This window comes from Rhineura floridana, chromosome 18 (genome assembly GCF_030035675.1).
Source record: "Rhineura floridana isolate rRhiFlo1 chromosome 18, rRhiFlo1.hap2, whole genome shotgun sequence".
NCBI classification, from domain to species: Eukaryota; Metazoa; Chordata; class Lepidosauria; order Squamata; family Rhineuridae; genus Rhineura; species Rhineura floridana.
The window spans coordinates 19,524,803-19,537,100 of NC_084497.1; the positions used below are offsets into that span (position 1 = coordinate 19,524,803).

The following is a 12,298-nucleotide window of genomic DNA, read 5'->3' on the forward strand; positions in this document are numbered from 1 at the left end:
CGAGGCCGCTTTATCTGGGGCGGCTCAGGACTTCATGGCCTCCATGGCAACCATGGGGCTGTCTCAATTTGCTACTGGCCCAACGCATGTGTCGGGACATACTCTTGATTTGATCTTTGCCACTGGACACGGAGATGGTGATCTGGAGGTGGGGAGTTTTTCATCGACCCCATTGTCATGGACAGATCACCGCTTGCTGAAGTTTAGGCTTACAGCCACCCTTTCCCTCCGCAAGGGTGGGGGACCTATTAAGTTGGTCCTACCTCAGAGACTAATGGATCCTCAGGGTTTTCAAAGGGCTCTGGGGGATTTTCTGGCTGATAAGACAGGTGGTCCTGTCAAAGCCTTGGTCGCACTGTGGAATGCGGAAATGACCCGGGCTGTGGACACGATTGCTCCTGTGCGCCCTATCCCATGCAGAGCTCATGCAGCCCCGTGGTATACCCCGGAACTGAGAGCGATGAAGCAAGAGAGGAGAAGGCTCGAGTGCAGATGGAGGCATACTCCTGATGGATGCAATTATCCCTTGGTAAGTGCCTCCACTAAGTTGTATACAGAAGCGGTGAGGGCAGCGAAAAAGCGACACTTCGCTGCCACCATTAAATCATCCCTCAACCGTCCAGTGGAGCTTTTTAAAATTGTCTGAGGGCTTTTACACTCTAGTCCTCAGGATATTATAGAATCTTCAGAAACCCACTGTAACGAGTCTGCTGGGCACTTCCAAGACAAAATCTCATGCATCCGCCGGGACTTAGACTCCAATATTATGGCAGTTGAATCTAATGAGGTATCCGGAGCACGGTCTTGTCCTCATTTATTGGATGAGTTTCGGTTGGTACAGCTCGAGGACGTTGACAAGGTGCTTGGACTGGTGCGTGCAACCACTTCTGTACTGGATCCTTGCCCCTCTTGGCTAGTGAAAGCTGGCAGGACTGGAACAGCTGGCTGGGCCAGGGAAGTGATAAATGCCTCCTTGAGAGAGGGAGTGGTCCCTAGTTGTTTGAAAGAGGCGGTAGTGAGACCACTCCTGAAGAAACCTTCCCTGGATCCAGATAATTTGAACAACTATAGACCGGTAGCGAATGTTCCATTCCTGGGCAAGGTCTTAGAACGTGTGGTGGCCAGCCAGCTCCAGGTGCTCTTGGATGAAACCGATTATCTAGATCCGTTTCAATCCGGTTTTAGGCCCGGTTTTGGCACCGAAACAGTCTTGGTCGCCCTGTATGATGACCTATGTTGGGAGAGGGACAGGGGGAGTGTAACTCTGTTGATTCTCCTTGATCTCTCAGCTGCTTTTGATACCATCGACTCACGGAGTTGGGAGTTGGAGGTACTGCTTGGCAGTGGCTCCGCTCCTACTTGGTGGACTGCCTCCAGAAGGTAGGGCTTGGGGAGTATTGTTCGATACCCTGGACTCTCCATTGTGGAGTCCTGCAGGGATTGGTTCTGTCCCCTATGCTTTTTAACATCTACATGAAGCCGCTGGGTGCAGTCATCAGGAGTTTTGGAGTGCGTTGTCACCAGTATGCTGATGACACGCAACTCTATTTCTCCTTTTCATCTTCATCAGGTGAGGCTGTTAATGTGCTGAACCGTTGCCTGGCCGCAATAATGGACTGGATGAGAGCTAATAAACTGAGGCTCAATCCTGACAAGACTAAGATGCTGTTGGTGAGTGCCTTCTCCGCCCAGATGGTGGATGTTCAACCTGTTCTGGATGGGGTTACACTCCCCCTGAAGGAACAGGTTCGTAGCTTGGGGGTTCTTTTTGATCCATTCCTGTCTCTTGAGGCTCAGGTGGCCTCGGTGGCACGGAATGCGTTCTACCACCTTCGCTTGGTAGCCCAGCTACGCCCCTATCTGGAAAGCGATGACCTCACTTCAGTCGTGCGTGCTCTGGTAACCTCTGGATTGGATTACTGCAATGCGCTCTATGTGGGGCTGCCTTTGAAGACAGTTCGGAAACTACAGCTAGTGCAAAACGCCGCTGCTAGACTGTTGATGAGGACCAGGCGGTCCGCACATATAACACCTGTCCTGGCTCGTTTGCACTGGCTACCTATTTGTTTCCGGGCTAAATTCAAAGTGCTAGTTTTGACTTATAAAGCCTTACACGGCCCGGGACCACAATACCTAGCGGAACGCCTCTCCTGATATGAACCTACCCGCTCACTACGTTCAACATCAAAGGCCCTCCTCCCAGTCCCGACCCACAGAGAGGCTCGGAGGGTTGTAACAAGATCCAGGGCCTTTTCAGTAGTGGCCCCCGAATTATGGAACAGTCTCCCCGATGAGGTACGCCTGGCGCCTACACTTTTATCTTTTCGGCGCCAGGTTAAAACCTTTTTATTCTCCCAGGCATTTTAACTTAATTTATTTTTTAGCTTTCAATTTATACCAGGCTGTTTTACTGTTTAATATGTATGCTTTTTACTGACCTTTGTAATTTTATTGTATTTTACTCTGTGTTGTGCACCGCCCTGAGAGCCTTTTGGCTGTGGGCGGTATAGAAATCGAAATAAATAAATAAAACAAAACACAGGACAGAGCCCAGCCACATGTTTCATAAGATCTAATATAAATACGAGAAATATTAAAACCATAATTTCATAGTGATCTGGATTATGAATCCCAAAGAGCTCAAGGATGATTTTAAAAATACATATATTTGGCTCAAAAAGATGTATAATCACTTTTGGATTTCATTGTCTCGCTTTGTGTTTAGTACCAAACTGTATATTGTGTGATGTATTTTTCCTGTGTATGTATCTTCCCTATGACTATGCAATCAATGTTGGGGGGGGGGAAACCTGAGTAAATAAATGAAATCAATAAATAATTCTTATAACGTCCCAGCTAGAATGAATGCCGTGCAGGGGCATCAGAGATGATGGATCGGGTCCTCTTTCTCATCTCTCCCATTGTGGCAGCCATAAATAACTTCACAAGGAGCTGTTTTTGAATACAAACCTCTGAGATGTGTTTGTTGAGAGAGAGACAGAGAGAGAGAGGTCTTGTGTCTATGCTTTATTTACCTTTTTAAAAAATTTCAAAACCTCCTTCCAAATACTGCTGGGAGGCACTCGCTGTAACAGAATAACTCAAAGGTTGCACCCCCTCCTCCTTTGCTTCCTCTGTAAAGAACAAGCGAGCGTCTTTGGATTAAATCACCACACATATCTGCAAAGGCTGCCACTGCTCTGGTGATAATGAGAATACCATGTTGCACGGAGGGAAAGCTGGGAAAGGAAGCTTTCGTTAGAAAGGAGGCAACATCTGGGGATTTGTTTTCTTATGTTTTGCAGCTCCTGGCTCAGTTGACAGATTTCTTTGGGGAGTCATCTTCCTGTTTTCAGGCTTGGCTGTGAATTTATAACCTCGCCTACAAAGCTTAAGCATCACGGAAAGCAACCCAAAGGGGCAACTTCTACCTAGGAGATCACATGGGCTGTAGCCAACTAGGTCCTACTTGGAGTAGACCCACGGAAATCAATGGACCTAAGTTAGTCATATCTGTGAACTTCAAATAGTCTGTTATCATGCTAGGGATAATTAGGAAATGTATTGAAAATAAAACAGCCGATATCATAATGCTGTTTTATAAATCTATGGTGCGGCCGCATTTGGAATACTGTGTACAGTTCTGGTCGCCTCATCTCAAAAAGGATATTATAGAGTTGGAAAAGGTTCAGAAGAGGGCAACCAGAATGATCAAGGGGATGGAGCGACTCCCTTACGAGGAAAGGTTGCAGCATTTGGGGCTTTTTAGTTGAGAGAAAAGGCGGGTCAGAGGAGACATGATAGAAGTGTATAAAATTATGCATGGCATTGAGAAAGTGGATAGAGAAAAGTTCTTCTCCCTCTCTCATAATACTAGAACTCGTGGACATTCAAATAAGCTGAATGTTGGAAGATTCAGGACAGACAAAAGGAAGTATTTCTTTACTCAGCGCATAGTTAAACTGTGGCATTTGCTCCCACAAGATGCAGTAATGGCCACCAGCTTGGATGGCTTTAAAAGAAGATGAGACAAATTCATGGAGCACAGGGCTATCAATGGCTACTAGCCATGATGGCTGTGCTCTGCCACCCTAGTCAGAGGCAGCATGCTTCTGAAAACCAGTTGCCGGAAGCCTCAGGAGGGGAGAGTGTTCTTGCACTCGGGTCCTGCTTGTGGGCTTCCCCCAGGCACCTGGTTGGGCACTGTGAGAACAGGATGCTGGACTAGATGGGCCACTGGCCTGATCCAGCAGGCTCTTCTTATGTTCTTATGTTCTCTGAGTAGGACTAGCATTTAGTAGGACTCTATGCAACCATTGGCCTATGGCCATGCTACCCTTAACACTCCTGATCTCGTCTGACCTCGGAAGCTAAGCAGGGTCAGGCCTGGTTAGGACTTGGATGGGAGACCGCCTGGGCAGGTGCTGTAGGCTTAGAGGAAGGCAATGGTAAACCACCTCTGAATACCTCTTACCACGAAAACCCTATGAATATATCCAAAAAGGATTCATAGGGTCACCATAAGTCGTAACCGACTTGAAGGCATATAACAACAATGCAACCATTGTGGTTGCTGTCCGTAGTGCTGAAAATGTTCTCTCTTTCCCTCCCACTTCCTCTCACCCCAAATGAGGTATTAAATATGGTAAGATGGTGCAGAGGGACACAGGAAGCTGCCTTATACTGAGTCAGACCATTGGTCCATCTAGTTCAATACTGCCTACACGGACTGGCAGTGGCTGTCCAGGATTTCAGACCAAGTTTTTGTCCCAGCCCTAGCTGGAGATACAGGGCCTTGAACCTATGGCCTCCTGCATGCAAAACAGGTGCTCTACCACTGAGCTATGGCCTTTGCATTCAGTGGCAGGATGGGATTTACCGCTTTAGACTACAGGTATAAGTGAGCAGGGCTGTCATATTCTTGCTCATTTCCCTGCATTACACAAAACTCATCAGGCGTGGTATGACCATTTTTGGAGAGCACCCAGTGGGAAGAGTGCAGTTGCGCTCTGGTCCTGCTTGCGGGCTTCCCATTGGGGCATCTGGTTGGCCACTGTAAGAACAGGATGCTAGACTAGATGGGCCCCCTTTGGCCTGATCCAGGAGGGGTCTTATGTCCAGGTGAGTAACAGTGAGGGAGGGCTGTTTGCCTTCATGTCCTGCCTGTAAGCTTCCTGGAGCCATCTGGCCACTGTTGGAAACAAGAAGCTGGACTAGAGGGGCGTTTGGTCTGATTCAGCAGTCCTTTTCTTACATTCTTAATGCCAAGCTACCAGGATCTCTCTGAGCCCTACTTGGAGATGCCAAGAATCAAACCCGAGGCCTTCTGCATGCAGAGCAGATGCTCTGCCCCTGAGCTATCACCCCCTTCATTCTGCTGTAAGCACAGCACAGCCTAAAGCAACATTCCGGTGGGCTCAGGAATTGAAAAACGCAGATCGATCAGAGGCCAGTTCTGTTTTTTTATTACAGTCTCTTCAGGTAATGGAGCCGGAAGCCTTGAGGAAACCTATTTACAAGGTTGTGAAAACATCCTGCCATGGGCATAAATTAGAACTGTTGCCCAACTCGAGATTCACAATCAATGAACTGCCTGGATCTTAACCTGTGAATTAACTTATTAAATTTAAATAAATTTATGTACTGCCAGACCTCAAGAATGGAGGATTCTTTTTCCTCGCTCTTATTCTTTTTTTTATTGTTGTTGTTAAAGAGAAGGCTGGAGAGAGGAAAACAGATCTCTGCAATTGTGAAATACCTTTGGGGGAGAACCACAGGTGACTCAGTATAAGACAGCTTCCTAAGTTCCTGTGTCTTAACAGAAAGGCTGTAGCTCTGTAATAGAGCATGTGTTTTACATGCAGAAGGTCCCAGGTTCAATCCCCAATGGCATCTCTGGGTGAGGCTGTGGGAGAGACTCCCTGCCTGCAACCCTGGAGAGCCACTGCCAGTCAGTGTAGCCAATACTGAGCTAGATGGAACCATGGTCTGACTCAGGATAAAGGAGATTTCTATGTCTTTGGGGAAGTGCTGTAGCTTAGTGGTTAGATCATCTGCTTTGCATGCAGAAGGTCCCAGGTTCAACCACCAGTATCTCCAGGTAGAGTTGGGGATGTTCCCTCTCTGGAATCTTGAAGAGCAGCTGCCAGTCAGTGTAGACAATACTGTGTAGACAACGCCAATCATCTGGCTCACTGTAAGGCAGTTTCCTATGTTCCTGTGAACAGTCAGGATCTCCAAACTTCCCTCATAGGACATGTTTTCCACAACCGTGACCATCTTCATTGTCCTCCTCTGACCCCATTCCAGTTTGTCTCATCAAGAACTGGACATGGTCCTCCAGATAAGGTCTTGCTAGTGTAGAATAAAGCAGAACAATTACTTCTCCTGGCTTGAAAATGATGGTCCTATTAATGCAGCCTAAATATTGCACTGGCCCTTTTTGCAGCTGCATCCCACTGCTGGCTCATGGTCATCTTGTGACCTACTCCAGCCCTGAGATCCTTTTCACACATACTACCACCAAGCCCGGTATCTCCCACCCTATCCCCCTGCATGCCCACCCACTTTCCCAGATTCCAAACTTGGCATTTTTCTCTGTTAAATTTCGTTTTTGGCCCAACTTTCCATTCTATTAAGGACATTAAAACATAAGAACATAAGAAGAGCCCTGCCCAGAGGCCCATCTAGCCCAACTTTCAGTGCTCAAATTGGCCAAAGAGGTGCCCATTATGGGAAGCAGGACCATTCTGAGTTATGTCCCAAATTAGATTAGAAATAATAGCTATCGCTCAAAGAAAGTTGTCTATCAGTACACTTCTGCTGCTGTTGTGGATGATGATATAATTTAGCGAGGATCCCCTGATAAACATCAAGCAACCCTCAGGTTCTGCCTGAACAGTTTGAAAAGCAGTCTTCAACTCCACCGAATGATGAAAGGGAGTCATCTGGCATAAATTTGGGGAGCACCCATTTTTCTTGGCTTCCGTCTTCTGTCAGCTTTCCTGTTTGCACACAGGAAGGGGAGATGAAAAGGCCAAACATGCAGTCAGCAGCAGTTTAATTAATTCACTTTATCATGTAATCAATGGCTATTTTCCCCCTTTCAAGTACACATACACACACACCATCATTAAACTCTTGTGTAGCGGATTTCAGCAAATCACAGATTTCAAAAGAAGGCACTAGCTGTTTATGGGTTTGTTTGTTTTTTTTGGCTCCTGCTGAATAAGGAAGCACCTTTGGCTAATTGAATAAATATAAAACTCTTCAGAAGACAGTAATGCAACAAAACAGGAAAGAAGGGGGGTGATATGTATCTGTGGGGGGAAACATTGAGTGCTTTTTTGGAAACTTAAATTCCCCAGGAAAGTGCATATGGATGAATGCAGGAAAATAGATGGAAGACTGGGGGGCAAATGATGAATTAAACATGCTTTTTTTTTTAACTTGCGCAGTTCCTCTGAACGCTGAGAGCTGCTACAGACAATCTGAAAAAATGTTTAATTAATAACATGAGGAAAAGCGATGAGACTGGAATGCAGAAGCTGCTTCCTCACACATGCACCACATTTTTACTCTGACAACCTAAGCCAGTTATTTTTTATATAATACAGCAATACCTCAGTTAAGGGATCCTACAGGAAGGAAGCTCCTTTTAAGGAAGGTGTTTTTTTTTAAAAAAGGTGAAACTGACCAGCTTTGCTTTGCTATGGATAAACTTTCAAGCCTGTGCCTTTGCTTCAAGGTGAAACTGACCAGCCTCGGTGTTTGCTTTGTGTTAAAGGGATCTCTTGCTTTCTCCCTGGGCTGGGGAGGAAAGGATGCAATATGATTCAGAGGAGGAGGAGGGGAGGGGGAAGGAGGGGGAGAGGATGGGTGCCGGGTAGGTACCCTTTAAAGCCCTGCTGAAGCTGCCCACACCATCTATGAGCTGGTATGGGAACCTATCCCTATTCTTTCCATGTTGTTCCTACCTCTGGTACCTCTGTTAAAGAAGTAATATCCAGGAACACATCTACTTTCCTAAATGAGGTATTAATGTGTTCCAAAGACAGAAAGTTCATTATTTTTAAATTTTATTGGGTAGTATTCAGTGCACTAGTTTCATCACCCACAAAGACTTTAACCTGTGCAACAGAAAAACCCCACCCTGTCCCCTCCCTGTGCCCCCCATGCGCCTCCTAAATCCGCCCTGGGTTCCCACCCAGCCCCCACAGAACAGATTTGGTGTATGCATGAGAGGAGAGAGAAGGGAAGTTCCATTGTGCAGGAGGAAATCCTTGCACTAATGAAGCAAGTACATTGCTTACTGCCTTCCAGGTTGCATCCAGCTAAGTCTTGCTCAGAGTAGACCCACCGAACTAAATGAACCTAAGTTTATTTTATTTATTTGTTTGTTTAAAATATTTCTATCCCGCCTTTCTCCCCTACAGTGGTGCACTCAGGGCGGCTACAATAAAATTGCACACATGTATAGTAGAACACACAATAAAAACACAAACGTTACAGTCAATTAAAATGCATAAAATACCATTAAAATACATAAAATGCATTATGCATACACATACACACCCATACAAACATACATACACATATGAGGGAGTGAGAATAAAAGAACTTAAAAGATAAAAATATAAAAGATAAAAAACTTAAAACAGTGTCAGGCTGACCCATCAGTCCCAACCAAAGGCTCTCCGGAACAAAATCGTTTTTACAAGTTTCCGGAAAACCATCAGGGAGGGAGCGAAGCGGGCTTCTTGGGGCAGGGAATTCCAAAGTCTGGGAGCCACAACTGAAAAGGCTCTCCCCTGCGTGCCTGTCAATCTAACTTCTTTCATTCCAGGAACACAGAGGAGTTATTAATGTCCATTCACTTCGATGGGTCTCCTCTGCACAGGACTAGCAATAAATGCCACCCTAGATTTCAGCCCATATGCTTGTCAAAACCAAATGTCCTCTTCACATGGCTCACATAAAAAGCATGCTGTAACAAGAGCGGGGGACCTTTTCCCACTCCAGGGCCACATTCCATCATGGGGAAGCTTCCAGGGACCATCTAGTCCAGCAACCTGTTCTCACAGTGGCCAATCCAGATGCCCATGGGATGCCTGCAAGGCTGCAAAGAGCACCCAGCCCTCTGGCGGTTTCAAGCAACTGGTATTTGAAAGCATCCTGCCTCCGACCATGGAGGTCAACCATAACCGTCATGGATCTGTCCATTGGGGGGGCGGGAAATGTACTGCCTTCAAGTAGATTCCGACTTATGGTGACCCTCTGAATAGGGTTTTCATGAGGCTGAGAGGCAGTGACTGGCCCAAGGTCACCCAGTGAGCTTCATGGCTATGTGGGGATTCGAACACTGGTCTCCCAGGTCATAGTCCAACACCTTAACCACTACACCACACTGGGGAAGCCAAAGGTATTATCGCCATTCAGGCAGATGGAGGGTGCAGAGCGGGGCCGATGGTGGGTGTGGCCTGGGGAGAGTGGGCATGGCATGGGGAGGAGATGTGGCCTAGGGAAAGTCCCACCGGCCACATAGAGAGAGCTGGAGGGCCACCTTTGGCCCTCGGTTCCCCATACCAAAACAACACCATCAGAATCCCATCGTTAAAATCACACTTAAATTAGACTTCAACAAAAATTTAACAAAAAAACCATTTTGAAAAACCAGCTGGCAGCCGTGTGAATATCAACAAATCCCAAGAGCAGCCCCAAGGTTAAATCGTATGGTGAGGAACCTTTGAATGTCCACTGAGGAGCCTCTGAGCTACCTGAGAGCCAGGAACAGTGGGACTAGCCATGGGAAGTCACGGAGAGAGAAGAAACCAGAAGGCAAGGCCAACAAGCAAGTCAGGACAGCTGTGCAAGAAAGTCCATCCTCTTCTTCCATTCTGAATCCCATGCCAATCAGTATTTTTAACAAAAGGTGGAAGGCCCTGAGTTATAGTACATTTTGCATTTGGATAAGATGCATGATTTCTCTGCGGATTTCCAAACCAGGATAAGGGGATAGCAATGGGCACATGTGGGATTTTGAGGACATGACTTGGGTGCCAGTCACAAAATAGCTACCCTGGGGGGGGGTCATATTATAAAATGGCTACCATGAGGCATGGTGTATTTAAAAATGGCTGCCATAGGGGCATGCATCCGGGCTGCAGTGTGGGGGAGGCTGTCCCAGTGAAAAGGCCATAGCTCATTGGTAGAGTCTCCGCTTTGCATGCCAGAAAGTCCCAGGTTCAATCCCCAGCATCTCCAGGTAGGGCTGGGAATGTCCCCGGTCTGAAAACCTGGACAGCCACTTCCAGTCAGAGTGGACAATACTGAGCAAGATGGATCAGTCAGTCTGACTCAGTACAGGCCCGCTTTCTGTGCAGATAGAGGGTTGTATTCAATGGTAGCCCTACTCAGAGTAGACCGACTGAAGCTAATGGGCATGACTCGCTGAGCTTCATTTATTTCTTCTGGGTAGGATTTAGTCACAGATAACTCCTCTATTGCGGATTTTTGAGGTGATATATACTGTGACCTTTCGCGGGTGCTATAGGACGTACCGACAGGCACACCGGCACCTTGGCGACCCCTAACTTCCAACAACCCTGCAGGGTAAGCCAGTATCATTATCTCCCATACTGCAGATCAGGGAGATTGAGGCAGAGGGAGAGGGGGCTCCCTAAGTGACTTCATGGCAGAGGAGAGATTCGAACCAGAGGCTTCCTGATTTGCAGCTCAGCCTCTTAGCCTCTGCGCTACACCAGATCTCTAAGATGAGAGAGAGGGGAGGGAGAAACATCTTAGCTTTGGGGCTGATTTCGTTTCAATATCCCTTCCTGCTGTTCTTTCTGTTTTTATTTTTAAGTGGGATTATTTGCTTGGTTGCTGTTGTAATTATGATGGTGGTTAGCCGACCTAGAAACCCTTTGAGGCTGAAGAAGGAAGGTTGAGAAATACCTGTATAAATAAATACAAAGTGAAGTTTACACCCTCCCTTTCTCATGGTTTAAGTGTTGACAGATGTGAACATCTGGGTCTCCTCCCTTCAAAAACAAGGAGGGGAGAGGACCTCAAAACCCCAAAACACAACCCTAAACTTTCCGATTATAGATGCTGCCTCCTCCCCTGTGTTTCCCATCCACAGGCCTAGTTTCTGTTGACTTAACATCCCCACAACGTCCACAGTCTTTCTTAGCAAAGAAACCGATATATATATATATATATATATATATATATTGCACGCGGTTCATGGCAATTTTTTTTATGAAGGCAGGCAACAGCCTTTGCAAGATGGATGTGTCAGGTGGAATGCGGGGTGGTGGTGAAAGGGAGCGAGCAAGCATGAGAGAGAGAGAGAGAGAGAGCATCTGGAAGGATTTCGAGAAGCTGAATGTGAGAAAAAGAGGAGCCGGAGAGGAGAGTGAGGGGGCAGCTCTTAAAAATGAGGCAGGGAGAGTCTTGCACAGCTTTGTTTTCTTTTCTAAAACAAAGCAATCTGGGTTGATATGCTCCAAAACGGCTCCAGATTGCCTAGGCTAGTCCTCTAAACATCAGGCTCTTAGAGCCAATCCCTCGGTGAAGAAGCTGATTTGTTTGCATGTATTTAGGGAATGGTAATGGACCAGGTACGGCCATACTGCCCTGAACACACCTGGTCGCGTCTGATCTTGGAAGCTAAGCAGGGTCAGGCCTGGTTAGGACTTGGATGGGATACTGCCTGGAAATCCCGGGTGCCTGTAGGCTTAGAGGAAGGCAATGGTGAACCACCTCTGAATACCTCTTACCACAAAAACCCTATGAATACATCCAAATTAATTAATTACATCCAAAAGATTCATAGGGTCTCCACAAGTCATAATCGACTTGCAGGCATATAACAACAATGGACTGGGATCAAGCCATTGCATAAATACAACCACCCGTGGGAGAACTGACGTTTGATGTGGGAAATCACAGGGACTGACACCAGCAGCTCCTAGAGGGAAGAGCATGGAAAGAACCTCATCCATTTCTTGTTGTAGTTATGTGCCTTCAGGTTGATTAGGACTTATGGCGACCCTATGAAGCAGTGACCTCCAGTCGCATCTGTTATAAACCACCCTGTTCAGATCTTGTAAGGTCAGGTCTGTGGCTTCCTTTATGGAATCAATCCATCTCTTGTTTGGCCTTCCTCTTTTTCTACTCCCTTCTCTTTTTCCCAGCATTATGGTCCTTTCTAGTGAATCATGTCTTCTCATGATGTGTCCAAAGTATGATAACCTCAGGTTCATTATTTTAGCTTCTAGTGATAGTTCTGGTT

The 12,298-nt window shown here is 46.5% G+C and overlaps 1 pseudogene; it reads left to right on the forward strand.

Annotated features, from left to right (window-relative positions):
• Positions 1 to 4,319: 4,319 nt before the first annotated feature.
• On the forward strand, positions 4,320 to 4,433 carry LOC133372981 (5S ribosomal RNA; annotated as a pseudogene).
• The last annotated feature ends 7,865 nt before the right edge of the window (positions 4,434 to 12,298 follow it).